Source organism: Narcine bancroftii, chromosome 14 (genome assembly GCF_036971445.1).
Source record: "Narcine bancroftii isolate sNarBan1 chromosome 14, sNarBan1.hap1, whole genome shotgun sequence".
Classification (NCBI taxonomy): Eukaryota; Metazoa; Chordata; class Chondrichthyes; order Torpediniformes; family Narcinidae; genus Narcine; species Narcine bancroftii.
In genome coordinates, this window is record NC_091482.1 from 475,961 (window position 1) to 488,716 (window position 12,756).

The following is a 12,756-nucleotide window of genomic DNA, read 5'->3' on the forward strand; positions in this document are numbered from 1 at the left end:
CAATAACCAGTTTCTGGAGAATAAAATTGAGGACTTAGGGACATGACTGCTGTACCAGTGGGACATAAAGGATTGCCACGTAGCATGGTTCACACTCAACCTTTCAGCCTAAAGGTTTCTCCCTTCAATGCAAGGAGCAGACAGAGTCGTCGGGTAAAGAAAGAGGCAGCAGGCGTTTGCTTCATGGTTAACTCTTCATGGTGCTCAGATCTGGGAATCATGTCCTTGGATTGCTCTCCTCATCTGGAACATCTGGTGCTCCCCAAGAATTCACCTCTGCTATCCTGACTGCTGCCTACATCCCTCCACAGGCAGGGAGGAAATTACCACTGGAGGATCGACATGCGGTGATCAACAATCATATCATGTATCCTGATGCCCGCTTTGTCGTCATTGGATACTTCAAGCAGACCAGCTTAAAGAATCTCCTGGCAAGCTATCTCCAGCACATTTCCTGCAACACCAGGAGATCAAGCTCTCTCGACCACTGCAACACTACCATCAGAATTGCTTACCACTTTATTCCATGACCACACATTAGCTTAATACAGGTCTACAAGATTATGAGAGCCATAGATAGGGTAGACACACAGCACCTTTTTTCTTGGGGCAAGTACTGAGGACATCTGTGCAAGGTGAGGGGAGGAAAGTTTAGGGAAGATATCAGGGATAAGTATTTTTCTTTTACACAGACTTTTGGAGTCCCTGGAATGCATTGCCAAGGGTGTTGGTGGAGGCTCGAACAATAGGAACATTTAAAAGACTCTTAGACAGGCACACAGATGCAAGAAAAATAGAGGGCTGTGGATTTAAGGCAGGCAAGGTTTAGATTGTTGAGTATGTTTATTTAGGTGGGCTGAAAAACCTAAACTGTGCTGTAATATTCTGATAGGAAGAAAAAGAATAACTGAGAGACAGTTGGAGCAGAAGATATTATCTGATATGAGCTAGCCTGCCTGATGCAGAAGAGGGGATCCATGCTGATTGGGTGATCAATCTAATATTCTTTTCAGCGGTAAGCCCACCTCCACCAGATTCATGAGGAGGGAACAAAGAACCCTAAACACTGTCAGAGTGACTGTGAAAGATATAAGCTAAGGAACCCCATTCTTCATCAGAATAGTCTTGATGGAATGGCAAAAATTTGAGGCAAAGGACACCTCCAGCCTCCAGCACATACTGGACAACAGTCACTTCAATGTGGCCTTCAAGAACCTAGTGAGATGACAGAGGATGCTCTGAGACTTCCAGGAGTGGAACATGTCTCCACTCTCACTATTCAAGGATTAGCTGCTCTTCACCCTTTCAGCGCAGAAGGAACATTAGCCCACATGTGCCAGTAGTGGATGTGCTCACCTTCCTGGGCCATTACATCAAGAGGACAAGGACCTGCATGGATGTCAAAAACACATTTGGAATTTGGATCAAAACGCCAAGTGAAAGTGAAGCTGAGAGAGGACAGTGAAGGGGCCATCATCCACTCCCCCCTCTTGGTGTTCGACATTGGAGGGATCCATGGGTACTTGGTTTACTCAGGACAGACCAGAGTGCTTGGAAACTGCAACAAACCTGGGCATGTGGCAGCTCAATGCAAGAACACTGCAAATGGAGAGGCCACCAGACCAAGGACTGTGCAGAGACAACTGCTGCAGTTTGTGTGGGGAAGCAGGTCACCTCTACAGGCCCGCCCAAAAAGGGTAGTAACCTAAATATAGGCAATTGATAGCAAACATCACCATCCCCAGTGAGATCAACACCTCCTTAACCTAAAAATGTGACAAGAGACCCCACCTCCGGGAGACCGGGAACAGTGTTGGGGTTGTTTTAAATTAAAACTCTCCTTCCTGCACCTACTGTTCAGCCTTGTGATCATGCAATCTATCCTTCTATCCTGATCCTCACTGGCATGTGGTATTGGTAGTAATCTAGAAATTATGTCCTAATTCCCTATATTAGTTTTGCAGGACCTCATCCCATTTCCTACCTATTTCATTGGTAACAATGCATACCATGACTTCTGGCTGCTCCTTCCTTTTTAACAATGCTGTTGATTCCATCTGTGACATCCCTTACCTGGAAACCTGGAGGCAACATAACCATCCAGGAATATGGATCTTTCTCACAGTTCCTCTGACTGTTGATTCACCTAACACTTTCACTCTCCTTATCTCCTCCCTTCCCTTCTTGGCCTCAGAACCAGGCCTTGGTGCTAGAGACATGACTTCTTCCTGTTAGATCATTTTACACACCACCCCCCACCTCACAACAGTTCAAACAGTTTAACCTAGCTACCACGTGAATTCCTGACCTATACTCAGTACCTCCCAACGAAGGAAAGCATGCCTTGTGCCTTCATTACCACCTCATCAACTTGTGTTATCACTTTCAGGGAACTATGGACTCAAAGACCTGTCTGTCCATCAGTGCTTACTCTAAAACTTCCAAAATACAACTCCTTACACTTGTCCACTTCAATGGTGAAGTAAGGAGTAATGCAGGTGAAAGAGATTCAGATTTCTGGGTAAATGGTGGGCCCAATACCACCAGACATGCCACAACTGAACAGAACTGGAATCCCATTGCTGAAGCACCCACTGCTCAAGTTTCTCCAGCAATTCAACCCTCTTTGTTGTCCAATTACCTTGACAGTTGCTTGCTAGTGCTTTTGGGGAGGGTTTAAACAAATACATCAGGAGGATGGGAATCTATGTGGAGTGACAGAGAGAAATAAAATGGAGACAGAAACAAAAGTTAGAGAGAAAAGTAAAAGTGAATGGCAAAAAATCAAATCCAAAAGACAAAAGCTCCACATTGCAACTGGATTCTAAAAAGTTAATGCATGTAAGGGCCCTTTATCTGAATGTTCAGAGCATTCGAAACAAGTTAATGAGCTGATAGCACAAATCAGAACAAATAGATATGATTTAGTGTCATTCCAGAAACCTGGTTATGGGGTAGAAATGATTGCAAGTTAAATATCCAGAAGTATCAGGTAACCCTGAAAGATAGGCAGTAAAGAAGTGAAGATGGGGTAATGCTCTTACTGAAGGATGAGATCAGGGCTACAGTGAGTGACGATATAGGCTCCAAGGATCACAATGTTGAATTAATCAGAGTCGATGATAGGATGATTGAGGAACAGAGAACTTTTGTAGAACAAAAATAAATTTTAGTTAAAAACAAAAACATTAAGGGTAGGAATTGCCAACCACGGATAACGAGGAAGATATCAAATTAAAAGCTTACGCATTCAAAGTGGTCAAGAATAGTGGAAAACAAAAAAAATGGGAAAGCTTTAAAAGGAATAAAGCTACCAAAGAAAGTAGCTTACTGTGAAAGTAAGCAATGAGATTGTCTCTCTCCCTAACCCTAACCATAATGTGTGACCAGGGGTATGAAGGCTAGAGACATTGTAATTGGATTGAAATCCTGGAGGAACTTCGCTGGATTTTTCAGCATTTACAGGAGCCCTTCAAGGAAAATTCAGAAAAGGCAGAAGTAGTGGTGATGGGCCCGGAGGACCCCAAAACCCAGCAAAATAGAAATTCACCAAGACAAATGGTTACTTAAATAAAATTTGCTTTTAATTATCTTTAAACATGAAAACAGGATCAAACTTATTACTATTAACTTAACCTAACTTAATCCCCTTCTAATTCTAAGCGCATGGGTATGTAATGTGTGTGTTCATTCAGATAAGTTCTTTGATTCACAGTCCAAACTCACTTCTCACTCCTCCAAATTCACTGGTTGCAGGCAATTCTTATGCTGGGCACAGAATTTAACATTTATGAATTTCACCAGGCTTTCGTGCTTGAAAGGAAAATGGTTACTGCTCAGGAAGGTTCTTTTTTTTAAACTTTATTTAAAATTTTATGACATGAATAAAATAAAAATTACATTTAAAGAAATAATAAAAAATAAGATAATAAAAATTAGAATACTACATCATTAAACTACACAAATTAACCCCCCCAATAATTATAACACAACATTAATCATCTAATTTAAAATTAATCCAACCCTCCCCCCAAAATAAAGAGTGAAGAATTAATTAACAATGTTGTAAATAAAATAGAAAAAAACCCACTTACGAAAAAGGATAAAACTTAACAACAACAAAAAAAATTACTAACAACAAAAAAAATCAATACTAAAATAATACCCTTAAACATATATTTAAATCAAACATAATTCATGTATTTAACAAATGAAATCCACTTTAAAACTAAATTCAAATATTAAAATCATATATCAACCACATATCTGTTATACAAAAAATCATAATTAATAATACATAAATACAAAATTTCCATTAATACCAAGTTTCCATTATTATTCATCGAGAGAACAAAAATATCCCTGAGAAAAACAATCAGATAAACTTTTTATTCCCTTCCCCTCCCCTTATATAAAAAAAAGAAAAAAAAGTTCAAACTCTTATAAAATTCTCCATATTCTTCATTTATAACATCTTCAAAATTCTCTATCAAAATTAACTTAATTTTATTAAACTCTTCTCCCTCAATGTATTTGTAGTTAATTTTCTTCTTCTTCTTAAAACCTTTCCCCTCATCTTCCTCTTCATCTAATTCAACATCCTCAATTTTTGACTTATTATCTTCTGTGACATCATCCTCTTAAAAAAGAAAGAAAAAAGAGAAAAACCCCCCAAAAAAAAGAGAAAAAAAGGAGAAAAGAAACCTCCTAATTCCCTCTCAATTACAATCAAAACAAAAAGAGTTTTTAAAAAAAATTATTTATTTAAAAAAAATAATTTAAAAAAACCTTCACTTCTTAACCCAAAAATTAAAAAGAAAAAAAAACAGGTCGGAGGTAACGACTACCTCCTCCTGTTTAAACCACCCAAAGCGGTAACTCCCCCAAAATATTGGGTGTGAGATAACTCACAGGTAGCTGATGACTTCTGGAAACTAGTGCCCACCCAGTTCCCTCTCCCAACTCCCATTTCATTAAACTATCATCATTATTTAAACTATTTAAACTCTTTTCAAAAAAAAGATAAAAGATTTATTTTTTTAAAATCAACGTTACCACTTCAATCACCATTGCTTCCATTTCTTACATCTCTACTCTCTTTGGAGACCTTGAAAGACTACATCGTTCCTGAAACTGCATGATTGGTAGAGACTAAGCAAAGTCCATAACCTCTTTAGGATTGTCAAAGAATTTTTGCTAATTTCCATCCTAAAAAATCTTCAGTACTGCAGAATACCTGAATGTTGCCCTATGTCTTTTTTTCCACAACCGTTCTTTCACAGAATTAAATTCGTGTCAGAATAGCATAGTATTAAATCTCTTTCTGAACATCTTGTGAACTTAAGTATTCTAATAATAATAATGAATGATCCGAAACCAATCTAGCCTTATACTCCACAGATGTAACCCTATCCTGCAAATGTGCTGATATTAAAAAATAATCAATTCTAGAAAAAGAATTATGTCGTGAGGAATAAAAAGAAAAATCTTTCTCTTTAGGGTTAACTCCGCCAAATATCAATTAAATTCAAATCTGCCATCATATTAATCACTTGGATTGCCATCTTAGACTTCTTAATTACTCTTGAGTACTTATCCAATAAAGGCTCCAACACCACATTCAAATCTCCCCCAACATCTTGTCCAAGTAATAAAGACATATCCACAACAAAAGCTGTATCCTCAACATTAGGAGCATAAACATCAAGCAAAGTCCATGCCTTTTATTTTTTTAAATTTTATTTTAATTTTAATAATCTTCCACCATTTTTCTCTTCACTCTGTAACTAAAATGGTAGATTCTTATGTACCAAAATTGCCACACCTTTTGCCTTAGAATTAAACGAAGAATAAAAAACGTGCCCAACCCATTCACGTTTGAGTTTCAAATGTTCCTTATCTATTAAATGAGTTTCCTTTGCCATTGCGACCACCGTTTCTTCCATTTCTTCCAGAAATCAAATTCCCTTCTTGCAGCTCTGCCCTCTTTGGAGACCGTGGAGGACTACGGCGTTCCTGGAATTGCGTAATTGGTAAAGACTGAGCAAAATCCATAGCTTTTTTAGGATTATCAAAGAACTTTGGTTGATATCCATCCTGAAAAATCTTCAGTACCGCAGGGTATCTAAATGTTGCCTTATATCCTTTTTTCCACAATAATTCTTTCACAGAATTAAATTCACGTCGTTGAAACATAATTTCCTGACTCAAATCCGGATAGAAGAAAACACGATTACTCTGAACCATCAAAGGAGATTTGTTTTGCTGTGCATTTCTAATAGCCATACGTAAAATAGTCTCTCTATCACAGTAATTTAAACAGCAAACCAGAACAGGTCTTGGATTCTGTCCTGAAAAAGGTCTCCTTCTCAAAGCTCTTTGAGCCCGTTCCAATATTAAACCTTCAGAAAACTTATCTTGTCCCAACACTTGTGGAATCCATTCAGTGAAAAATTTTCTTGGATCTGGCCCTTCTATGCCTTCTGGCAAGCTGACAATTTTCACATTATTCCGTCTGGATTGGTTCTCTAAATAATCAACCTTTTTTGCTAAATTTTTATTCTGAATCTGTAACGTTTCAATTGTTTTATTCACATCTTGCAATTGATCTTGTACATCAGATCACACATCTCAAGTCTTTCAATAGTTTCGACTTTAAAAGCTCCATAATCAGCCATCTGTTGAGTATTGACATCCACCAATGCATTAATCTTAGAAGTAAGATTATTCATAGAATCACCTAAATGCATCATTGAAGAAAATATCTTATGTTCAAGACTCTTGAAAAGTATATCAACATCAGTAGATTCAGACATGGTGGGATTCTGCTATTCTTGTGGAATCAAAGGACCTTCTATCCCTTCTTTTAATTTAGTAGCTTTTCTTGCAGTTTGACTCCGTGTAAGAGCCCCTGCCACAGACCCCCCAGAAGTATCAGGAGGCTGATGATCAGGGTTATCTTTGATCCAAACCTCCTTTAAAAGCTTTGTTACATCAGTATCTGGAAGAGCTGATATAACTGGTGGTATAGCAGTCAAATAACAACTCTTTAACTCTCCAACTGGTGGCGCCCCAGCTAATTCAGCTGTCAAAGTCTCAGTAGACGTTGTTTGAAATACTGGCATCCGGCCAGCCCTTTGTTCTAAAGGCAGCTGAAAACGACCTTCAGAAAGACTTACGGAATCAGAACGGAGCTCCAAGGCCGAATTCTTCGCTTGTTTTCCTGGATCCATTTCACGCTGAGTCGTGGCTTTTTGTAAACAAGCAGGCTCAGATAATTTCGGAAAATATAATTTTTTAACAATCTGTTAATGTTTCCTTTTACTTTTTTTTAAACAAATGTACCATTAGGTATTAATTCAACATCTCATACTATTTATAAACTTTTTAAAAAAGTTTTAACGGGCACTTAAAGACAAAACAATAAGTTAGAGTCAGGAGAGGACTGGAAGGGACGTCTGTTCCTTACGCCATCTTGGCACGCTCCCTGCTCAGGAAGGTTCTTGTTGGTTTTCAGGGAGAGATTTGTTGCTTGTTGGACACCCACAACTGATTCTTTCTGATCAGCCACTTCAATGTGTTGGCGAAGAAACTTTCCCCATCGGGGTTTTCCAGATGATAACCTCTTTCTTTCAGGTCATCACAGAGTTCCCTTTTGTTTCCCTTATTTCAAGTGAAATATTGCACAGCCAGGCCTCTCCTCTTGTATGGAGCACAAGTGTTTTGAAGAAGCTGAACTAAGAAATCACAACTCGCCTCAAAATGGGGGCTTTCCACAAGCTTGCCAGCTTGTCATGCTCCAGTCCCAGCTGCAGCTGCTGAACTGTAGAACTGTATTCTCTCTCGATCTCGCACTCTCTGAGAAAACCACAATGCTGTACAAGCATTCCCAGGTCTCTCTTCACAATACCACACTGTGATTTTTCACTATCTGTATAATAACTCAACCCACTATTTTTCTTTCCAAAGTGGATATCTCACACTTACCAACATTGTACTCCATCTGCCAGACCCTTGCCCACTAATGTAACATCTCTCTGTGGAGGTATTTTGCATCTCTGGGAACATTCTTGTTGCACTGAACTTAATTTCATCAGTGAGATACGCTGCACTTGGTGCCCTCCTCCAGTTCAGTACTGTATACTGTGTATAGATATGGCACAGCACTGACACTGGTGGCACTCCAACCACTGATTTCTAACCATAAAAACATCAATTTATCTCAGCTCTCTGCCTTCTCTTGGTTAACCACTCCTCTATCCATGCTCATCTTACCCTACTCAGCGCATCCTTTTCATACGGATAGGTCTTTTGGGTGGTATACTATTTGATTTCTTCTAGAAATCTTAGTTTAGCACATTCACATATTCTCCTCTATCCACTGTGTTTATTATCCCTCAAAGAATTTCAGTAAGTTAGTTAAAAATTATATAAGACTTGCCCTTCCTAAATCCATTCTGTATCTGTCTGATGGAACAATTTCAATCTGGATATTTTGCTTAAGAGATTGGGGAGAGCAAGGCTATCATGCTCCATTCTCACCGTGTTCCACAGGAACACAATGGAGATTGTCCTGGCTGGCCGCATCATAGTGTGATAAGGTAGCTGTAAAGCATCAGTGGCCAATATGGAGGGTGATTTTTAAAAATATTTTATTTTGGGGTTTTTTCAAAATTTTTACACAGTGGCATTTTAAATATACAATATGTTAAACTTTTTCTCACAAACACAACAAACAAAAACAAAAAGTCCATCCATCTCTCCTCCCCTTCCATACATACAGATCAGTTCACCATCAAAACTTTCATATATTTTAAGTATATATAGAAGACTGTTGGGGAAACTACTTTTATATATATAATAGTCACTTTTATACCCTTTTTTGCTGAAGACACAACTGCGCTGGGTGGGTCACGTCTCCGGAATGGAGGACCATCGCCTTCCCAAGATCGTGTTCTATCGCGAGCTCTCCACTGGCCACCGAGACAGAGGTGCACCAAAGAAGAGGTACAAGGACTGCTTAAAGAAATCTCTTGGTGCCTGCCACATTGACCACCACCAGTGGACTGATATCGCCTCCAACCGTGCATCTTGGCGCCTCAAAGTTCGGCGGGTAGCAACCTCCTTTGAAGAAGATCGCAGAGCCCACCTCACTGACAAAAGACAAAGGAGGAAAAACCCAACACCCAACCCCAACCCACCAATTTTCACTTGCAACCGCTGCAACCGTGTCTGCCTGTCCCATATTGGACTTGTCAGCCACAAACGAGCCTGCAGCTGCTGTGGACATTACCCCTCCATAAATCTTCGTCCGCGAAGCCAAGCCAAAGAAATACCCTTTTTATTACTGCGTTTTGTTGGTAACATAATAGGCAGTGATTGAAAAAGGTATTGAGGTCTTGGCATTGTCTTGACGCAGTTCACCCTTCCCATTAAAGTAATCAGTAAGTCTCTCCATTTCTGTAGGTCTTTTTCTATCTTCACAAGAAAAGAAACATACTTTAATTTGGTTAGATTTTGCAAGTTTTTGTCAGTTGCTATTCCAAGATATTTTATTCCATCCATTTTCCATTTAAATTTACTTCCTTTGTTAATGGTATTATCTCACTTTTATCCATATTTATTTTGTATCCTTATATTCTTCCATATTTTTCTAGTGTTGCTTGTAATTTTTCCAAAGATTTAGCCAGTACCTGATAGGTACAATAACACGTCATCAGCAAATAGACTGATTTTATGTTCTTCTTGCCTGACTTTGAAGCCCTTTATATCCAGATCCCTTCTTATTATCTCTGGTTCAATTGCTAAAATTGATGGTCTAAAAGTGGATGGGGCATCCCTGTCTACTCGATCGACTCAAGGGGAACAGCACCGACATCTGATTATTTGTTATTATTTTAGCTTGTGGTTTCTGATATAACATTTTTATCCAATTTGTAAATGTTCTGCCTATACCAAATTTTCCCAGTATTTCAAATGATCAAATGTGTTTTCCAAGTCGAGGGAGACTGTAAAACTTGGATTTTGTTCAGATTTAGCCATTTTAGCCTAGAGTATTTGAGGAAGGCCTTCCTTTAACAAATTCTGCTTGGTCCGTATGTATCAGTTTTGGCAAGTATTGTCCTAACCTAATAGCCAATGCTTTCACTAGTATCTTATAATCAGCATTTAACAGGGATATTGATCTGTATGATGAAGTTTTTGTGGATCTCAATTCTTTTTTTGTAACACTGTAATAATCACAAATGAGAATGACTCCAGGAGGGTCTGTGTTTCCACAGCTTGGTCCAGGACATCCATTAAAAGGGGCATTAATAATTATTTGAATTGTCCATAAAACTCAGTGGATATCCATCCTCTCCCAGTGATTTATTAGCCTGTAGGGTGCCCAGGACCTTTTTGATTTGAAAGGAATATCTAATTCTATTCTTTCTCTCTCTTCCAGCCTTGGAAGTTTGATATTGAGCAAAAATTCTTCCATTTGGTTCTCATCTACTAATTCCGATTTGCATGGTTTCATGTAATATTGTCTAAAAGTGTCATTAATTTATTTTTGCTTATATACGAGAGTGTCTCCTTCTCTTTTTATAACATTTATCAATCTTGATGACTCCTCTGTTTTAATCTGCCAAGATAAAACTTTGTGTGCCCATTCACCCATAGTATTGTTTAGTTTTCAATATTGCGTTTTCTGTCCTATATGTTTGTATTGTATTATATCTTCACTTTTTGTTCTCCAGTAATCTGTATTTTCTTGTAGTCCTGTTCTTTGATTTTTTTTCTATTCTTTAATATCCTTCTCCAAACTGTTTACTTCTGCCTTATGTCCCCTCTGAAGATTCTTCATTTAGGAAATAATTTGTCTCCTTAAACATGCTTTAAGCGTGTTCCATATCAGAAAACTATTATTAGTAGATGGCAGAATTGTTTTGCAAAGTATTTCTGTCAGTCTTTTTAAATTCGCAGAAGTCTGTTCTTTTAAGCAATGTGGTATTGAGACGCCATCTGTATACATTCTCTTGCTTTTCCATTGTTAATGGAGAATGGTCTGATAGAAGCCTTGTTAGATATTCTGTTTTTATCACTCTACTTTTTAACTGGGCAGACATTAAAATGTGAGTCTGCATCCTTGAATAAAAAAGAGTAGTCTCTCTCTGTGAGACTTAATTCCCTCCATATAGCGATAAAATTTAGATCTTTTGGATATGAAATTGTGGTTTTTGCTGCTTTCTACTTCGTTATTGTTCTTGCCGATTTATCTAGTATTGGGTCCAAGCAGAAATTAAAGTCTTCTCCAACAAATATATTTTGTCTTCCCTCTGTTGTTTTCAAGAAGAAATCCTTCATAAAGGCTTCATCGCCATAATTCAGGGCATAAATATTCATGCCCTTGCTTCATAAATTTGACAGTGTGCCATTACATACTGTGGTGTAATATTAAACACTATTGGTGGGACATCGAGCAGGCCAATGACGTCACGGAGCGGGACTTCTATATCGCAGAGAGAGAAGCTCAGGACTAGCAGGGAAAAGCCTGCACATGTAGATATTCACTCAGTGTATGGGAAAATAAAGCAAACCGCTAACGTGACTCCAGGCTCAAGGTCGTTTTTATGATGAGCGTTTTTGAATCCAAGATGTCAGAAGTGGAGCTCTGAGCCACAGAGAGAACAGGCTGTGTAAGAATAAGAATGAAAAAGGTGAGCTCAGATGGAGGATGGGCCTGAACATGTGGAGGCACCCCGATTGAGAGCAGCGGCTCCTCAAATGATAACTTTCATGAGAAAACCTCCAGAATTCTTCAACTTCTCAAAGCCACAGGAGTGGAAGAAGTGGATAAGAAGATTTGAGTACTTCAGATTGGCAAGTAATTCAAATAATTCCTCTGAAGCTAACCAGGTGAATATGCTGGTATACTGCATGGGGGATGAGGCTGACGATGTGCTACAGGGCCTAGACTTAACAGGTGAGCAGCGGCAGCAGTATGATGCAGTACGGAGAGGGTTCAATTGTTATTTCGTGCCAAAGAAGAACATAATTAATGAATGGGAAAAATTTAACAAGAGGGTGTAGCAGGCTGCAGAAATAGTAGATGCATTTATTACAGCCTTGGACGCACTGGCAGAAAACTGCAAATATGGGGATCTGCACGATGAACTTTTACATGACAAACTTGTAATGGATCTAAGAGATTCATCATTGTCGGAGAGGATCCAAATCGATGAAGACCTCACCCTCATGAAAGCAGTCACAATAGCTACAGTCAGAGGCAAACCAACTTGTGAGAAATGTGTACAAGCAAACTAGCAGTAGACGCAATGCAACTTAAGAGAGGAATACAGAAGTTTAAAGGCAAAAGGCAGATGCTGGGACAGCAAAAAGTTAAAACAATGACGCAGAGCAAAGTAGAGCGCAAGACATCCTCCAAGTATGGAAAACTACTGTTCCACCCAGCATTTCAATGCTCAGCCAGGAGTGTAGAATGCCACAACTGCAGCAAGCGAGGACACTACGGAAAAGTCTGTAGATCAACCTGCATGGTGAATGAGGTAGCCGAGGATGTGGACGAAAATTAACACAGGGCCAATTCCCAAGCAGGTGTTCAAAAGAATGATATCCGGAGATGTCAAGATAGGAAAAACACAAGCTACTCTAAGGTCCAGGGGGAGTGAAATTAATGGTCCTGGGATCGCCAAAAGAAACATTCTCATACATAGAGAGGAGCACCACAGAAGAAGTGGACATGGTGAGACTTAA

General features: G+C 38.8%; 1 protein-coding gene across 2 annotated transcripts in view; it reads right to left on the minus strand.

The window, feature by feature from the left end:
• Positions 1 to 12,756, minus strand: part of LOC138749613 (integrin alpha-E-like) — a 199,320-nt gene that overhangs the window by 137,061 nt on the left and 49,503 nt on the right. The gene's annotated exons all lie outside the window — the stretch shown is intronic.